Genomic DNA, 6,955 nt, shown 5'->3' on the forward strand with positions numbered 1-6,955 from the left:
TTGGTTGTCTCCCTCCCTTGGAAGCTTGCATAGTGCCTTCTGATACCATGAAAGCTAGTCATCAGGGAGGGGACTTTACAAGTCTGTCCCAGCTCATGGGCCTCTGGGCCCTGTTTCTGCAGTACCTGGTGTCTTTAGCAATAGGGACTTACCTTATACCTCTGAGGAGTAGCCAAGGGAAATTGTAATTGGCTATGTTTTGGGAGTCTCTTAGACAGCCCTAGACAACAACTCAGAAGAGAACTTTTCCTGCATGTTATTGGGGTTTTTGTTAGGTGATCTTTGGCTCTTGGAGGGAGCACAAAAAGTCCAGATGAGAAAGGTTCATTAAAATATATATATGTATATTTATACATGCAATTTCTTGTATTATGGGTTTTTTTTTGTAAATAATAGTATGATTCCTTGTAGCTTTTTCATATGTCCTTGTTGGTTTTTTGTTGTTGTTTTTGAAGACAGAGTTTCTCTGTGTAGCTCTGGCTGTCCTGTTACTAGCTCTGTAGACCAGACTGGCCCTGAACTCATAGAAATCTGCCTGCCGCTGCCTCCTGAATGCTGAGATTAAAGGTGTGCACCACCACCATGTGGCTAGATGTCCTTATTGTTATTTGACCCACCTCTCTCCTCCTTCTGTATATACCTCCCTCTTCAGTCCCTAAAGAACCCGTCTTTTCCATTTCCCCATCAAATCGCTTGCATCCTGCTATTCCCCTTTACCCTCCTTTCACCCTGCTTTGTATTTACTCTCCTCCCCCACCCTAGGGATTCCCTGCTCCCATTTCCCTGGCCCCTTGATAATCCCCTTTCTATTGTTCTCCTACCTCCCTATCTTGACAATGGTTCTGTTTTACTTTCCTTGTTTCTGTAGTTTCCATAGGCTACATATTCACATCTGAAGATTTGGAACTAGGAGCCTTCAATAAGAGACCATATGGTGCATGTCGTTCTGGGTCTGGGTTATGTCTCTCAGCTTGACATTTTCTACTTCTATCTGTTTACCTGCAAAGTTATTTCATTTTTCTCTGCAGCTGATTAGTATTACCAGCGTGTATGTGCTGCATTTTCATTATCCATTTGTCTATTGTAGGACTTGTTTCCAAACAATAAAAACCAGAACCTTTTGTAGTTTCACAGAGTCCCACTTGTCAATTGCTGGCCTTCATTCTTGGGGAAATGGATTCCTGTTCAGAAAGTCCTTTCCTATACCTGTATCACTAGGGTATTACTGTTTTCTTCCAGCAGTTTCAGGTTTCAGGTTAAGGTCTTTTATCCATTTGGAGTTTGTTTTTGTGCAAGGTGATAGATACAGATCTAATGTGTACTGCATGTGGACATCATTTTCCCAGAACCATTTGTTGAAGATGCTTTTTGTTTCCAAGGTTATTTGTTTGTTTTGTTTTTGTTTTTGAGTCTTCATCAAATATTAAATGACTGAAGTTATGTGTGCTCAGAAAAACTGAGATACCTGATAAAGCAAGTCATTTGCACTTGGTATTTGGTCTCTGAGAGCTCCTTTTAGGGTGCTTTGAAGGTATGGAAATTAACTGGCTAAATTGTAATAGAGAGTAAAAAATGCCTAGGCAAAGGGAAAGTGCTTCAGTCCTTCGGGACTGGACCCCCCTGCAGCCATGAAAGGGTAGATTAATTCTTAAGATGCCCCCAAGTCTTCATTCCATGGATCCAAGTGAACCCATACACTGGTGTTGCAACCACACAGTTACATTTGGTGCCTAACATGGGGCTTAAAAAAGGAAAAGGATCCACTGAAGAAGGACAAAGGAGCTGGTCATCTTAAGAACTGGAGGGAACATTCTCAGGGTAAGAGGACTCCAGGATATGCAGCATCATTGGAGAATTTAAACTCTCCATCACAGGAACAACAGAACGTACAGTTGCTAAATGCTTGTCAAAATAAAAAGCTGTAACTGCACAATTTTTAAAGATAGAAATACAATGGCTTCTGAGACAGGAAAAAAATAATGAAAAAAGACCTTTCTCAATAGAGAAAATGGAAAGAAAGAAAATAAAAAAGGAAATCTTCCCAATAGAGAAGAGGAAAGGAAAGGAAATAAAAAGGAATCTCCCAATAGAAAAGGGAAACATTTTTAATCAAGAAAAAAGGATTTTCCCAGTAAAAAGGGGAAAAATATTAAAACTAGGCCTAAAGATTATAAAGCCCCATAAAAGTAACATAAAGGAAAGAAAAAAGTCTCTTCCCAGTAGTAATAGAGGAAGAAAAGGCTCTTTCTGTGAGACCAAAACTCCTCCATTTTTACAGAATAACAAGTTAATCATGTGATGGTGACTGTGTGACCCTGGAATGTCCCAATCCTGGTCTCCATGGTGACTGTTTAACCACAGAATGTCCCCACCTGAGGGCAGCCAATGAGAAATGGTTATGGGCAACCACCTCCCTTAGAAGTAAGATTAAACCATGATTTCTGGAAAGTCCCTAGAAATGAACCAATCAGAAATGTACATGTATGGAAATCCCCTGCTATTGTAATCTTGTGGATTTTGCCTTTAAAAGCTGTGCACAATTCAGGTTGGGTACTTCCTCCAGCCTCCACTGCATTGGATGTGTTGGACAAAGTCCCTGCCTAGGCTTGTATTGCTCCCAAATACCCTGAATTAAAGCCTTGCTTTTGCATTCCAGTATGCTTCTCTTCAGTGGTCTGTCTGGGGGTCACGATCTGGGCACACTTTCCAATATAAACACTTCAGGATAGCTAAAACTCTGAGCTCTTTCTGCCTCTGATCAGAATGTTGGTAGGTATCTGAATTACAAAGAATCAACAGGTGGGCCTCACTGCTGCTGGCTGAACAAGCAAGCAAGCCCAGAGCTTAAAATTTTGTTGTCTGGTTGCTTAACTTTGGTTTAAATGTGGGAATAACTCATTATTAAAGATCCCTTTGTGGGAAATGTTTTCTGTTTTCCCCTAATGGTGGGAATAACTCATTATTAATAGTCCCTTCATGGGAGAAAGAAGAAGTTTAAATGGGCTCAACTTCTGGTGAAGAACGGTTTCAGTCAGGGCTTGGAATGCTAAGCTGATGCTGTTTGAATTTCCAGAGATATTAATCATTCAGTGTATAGAGGATGTTCTTTTCTCTTGATTGTCTAATAAATGTTTGGGTGAATGTTTGATTTTTCATGGTAGATAAACTAAATGAACAGGATTCATAATTTTAAACTATATATTGAGTATGCTCTTGTCTGTTGATCATTACTGAGTATTTGGATCTGCTCTTTAAGTTGCTTTCTAAAAATTTTTGGTTAAATTCTATAGAAATGTAACACCTAAAACAGATTGGGTTGTTAACTTATTAATTAATGTAATTGCTAGGATAAAAACTCATAGAAAATAATCTGTTACTGATAAAGAGGTTACAAAATTTTTTTCAGTAAACAAAATACAAGTAAATTATTTGGTTGGTCCACATTGTTAATAATTGGCGAGTTACATTAATGTGTTACTTGAGATCTATAAAAAAGGAGCCTCTTTTTTAAGATTTTTAAAAAAATACTCCAGAGTATTGCCTAAAGTTACCTCTTAAAATCCTATAGAGATTGTATTTAATGCTTTTATAAATAGCATGTGTAAAAAGGAACATAAAATTAGAAGCTGGTGATAGAATTGCTTAATTATTATTACTTTCATATCTTGAATACAAATGGCACCTATATTTAGAACTGGAGACTTTGGGAGAACAGAAAAAAAAGGTGTTTTGACAAACAGTTATTAATGATGAATGGCCTAAATTAAAAGTAAAATTAAATGAAATTGAGATTAAAGGATTATTGGATTCTGATACTGGATGTATCTATAATTTCACAAGAAACCTGGGATCCCAACTAGTCTTTACAAGAAGTCTCCACTCAATTTGTTGACACTGGAATCCCATCTAAAATAAAACAAAATATAAAAAATATTAAATGTATAGAGCCTAAAGAACAGATAGGAATGTTAAAGCCTTATATGGCTGATACAGCCATGAATTTATGGGATAGAGATTTGTTACAACAATGGTGAGCTCAAATTAATATTTCTATAATTTCAAAAACAGCTTGTAAATTGTTAATCCTCAAATTAACATAGTAGTAAGTTGGGGAGATAGAAATATTCCTATAGTGGTTAATGAATCTTCTTGGCTACCTATGTCAACCAAGGTCCCCCTCAGACAATGGAGGAGGGTAAAGTGATTGACAATTACACTGTGGGAGTACAAGGAATTCCTATTTGCATTGGAAATGGAATTCAATACCTAAAAATAACCTCTCAAATATGGCTATCCATAGTCAATACTACCCAAGATTATCATAATAAGTTTTATATGCTTCATGCATCTGGTTTTAAAGAACAGGAGATCAATGCTACTAATTCCATAAATCTACCATTCTGTGAGATGAGGGTTACCAACAAGGAATCTGACTGGGTACATTGGCAACAGTGTAAGAGTGAGAAACCTCAAGTGCTAATTAATATCTCCCAAGGAGACATCATTGATTGGAGCCCTTACGGCACCCCTCAAGGAAATTATTCTCACTGAAAATTAAGATGGAAATGGTATAATATAAATGGAACTGTGGAAATCAGTGCTTCTATTAATGAACCTACTCAGTGGCATGGAGTTGGAATGTCAAGTCCTCTCCTGCAATTTGGTGATTCATTTAAGACTAACTTGTGGAAATTGACAAGTGCCTTCCAGCCGCTTAAGGCATGGGAAGGAAAAATAAACATTAAGGATGATAAGTACACTCTGTCTTTTAGACTAAATCAAAGTCATCCTATTATGGCATGTGTACCATAACCTTACTTGCTATTAAAGGGGCCTGTACAATGGCACCCAAATAATTACAGCATCACTTGTGAATGGTGTACCCTTCATACCTGTGTTAATTCTAGTATGTTTTTAAATTTGACCTTTGAAAGTTTATATATTCTTAGTACAAGGCCAGCAATCTGGATACCGGTGAAGTTGTTGAGGCCATGGCAAGACTCTCCTGTGATGATCTTGGTATAGAAGCTCTCTGAAAGAATATTAAAAAGAACAATTCAAATGGTTGGAATGGTGGTTGCAGTTATTATGGGAATCATTGCATTGACAGCTATGGCAGCAACAGCTGAGTGGCACTTCATAAAGAAATCCAAACTGCTGAATTCACTAGAGACTGGCATAAACATTCAGAAGAATTTTGGACTGAACAAAATAAAATTGATAATGAGATAGTAAATGAATTAGCTGAATTAAGGCAAGCAGTTGTATTCTTAGGTGCTGTGGATGATTGATTAATAAATAAAGTACTGATTGGCCAGTAGCCAGGCAGGAAGTATAGATGGGACAAGGAGAGAGGAGAAGGCTGGGAAGTGGAAGGCGGAGGCAGAGGGACGCTGCCAGCCACTGCCATGAACAGTGAGATGTAAGGTACCAGTAAGCCACGAGCCATGTGGCAACTTATAGACTAATAGATATGGGTTAATTTGAGATATAGGAACTAGATAGAAAGAAGACTGAGCCATTAGGCCAAACAGTTTAAATAATATAAGCATCTGTGTGTTTATTTTATAAGTGGGCTGCAGGACTGCCGGGGCTTGGCAGGAGATGGAGACAAACTTTCAAGCTACAAATGGTGCCAGAATGTGGGGCAAGAATTTCCACCTAAAACCTGAGTGTTGGAGACCGACTCCGGACAGCTATGTCCTGGACTTTGTCAAGCCTTGACAAAAACTTCCTGACCTAACTGCAGGAGATGTGACTAGATAAGACCTTCCTGGCCTAACTGCAGGAGATGGCGATTAGGTAAACTTTCTGGAGCCTGTCAACTGCAGGGGGCCCGGGATCAAAGCGACCTTGCCCCTGACCCCTCCCTTAGGAATTTTCTCTATCCCTGCTTCCCCTGCTCCCCCTCCCTGCCTGAAGCCCTGCTTATAAGCCTCAACACCCAGTCAATAAACGAGACCTTGATGCGACTCAGACTGACTCTGTCTTCCCTTATTGCGCCTGGTCTCCTTTCTCTCTCGCCCCCATTGATCTTTCAGGAGGTGCCTCCTCGGGTCTCCCCAATAACCTGGCCCGCGGGACGGGTCACCTGAGAAAGAAGATTCTAAAACAGAGCTAAAAACAGCTTCCGAGTTGTCTCTCTCAAGTTAGCGGCAGCCTGTGGGTTTGAGCTACTATGGTGTGCGAGCTTGACCTACAGTATGGTGGGAATGAGGCGTCTCCAAGCAGCATATTATGCTGCGTGGTGGATTTAGCCTTTGTTAGTACAAAAAAAAAAAAAGGTTTCTGGGCTACACACTGCTTTGATAGAGGCATAGACCCACTGCCTCCGGTGGTGAGCATGGGTCCTCCAAAGCTGGGGGTAAACATATCATCTCCATGTTGGGAAGCTGAGGTGAGCAGAGCCACCAGTCAAAGATGCTATTTTAGCCCTAGTAATGCTGCATTTTAAAGCAATAGCTACACAATAAGCCAGATTCAGATAGAACAAGACTTTAAATGCTTTACAATGTGTATAAAAATGTACATAGGCTTGGAAGAGAGATAAAAAGGAATATATGCAGTTATATAAAAGAGAGATAGTTTTAAAAAATAAAGTCTTTAAAGAGACAGTAAAGGTAGCATAAAAAATAAGCCACGTAAAGATGGATATTACACAGAGAATCTGGATTGTGTTGTCTTTGAGATTCTTAACTGCAGAAAAACATTTGATTGTAAAAGCTGTTGAGTTATGCCAATATGTATATTTTAAAGATACCTTGACTTCAAAATTTGCATCTAAGGATATGTTGCTTTGGAAGGGAGGCTCTGCTTTTGTTTCCACAGAAAGCCAGAGGCTATGGATTTGTTCCAGATTAAGATACATCAGGTTTGACCAGCCAAGACCCTCTGAAAGGTCTCCAATGACACCATGGCCCAGAAGATCCAACATCTAGAATGGATTCAAGGCAAC

Source organism: Peromyscus californicus, unplaced genomic scaffold (genome assembly GCF_007827085.1).
Source record: "Peromyscus californicus insignis strain IS unplaced genomic scaffold, ASM782708v3 Scaffold_16__1_contigs__length_79575227, whole genome shotgun sequence".
Lineage (NCBI taxonomy): Eukaryota > Metazoa > Chordata > Mammalia > Rodentia > Cricetidae > Peromyscus > Peromyscus californicus.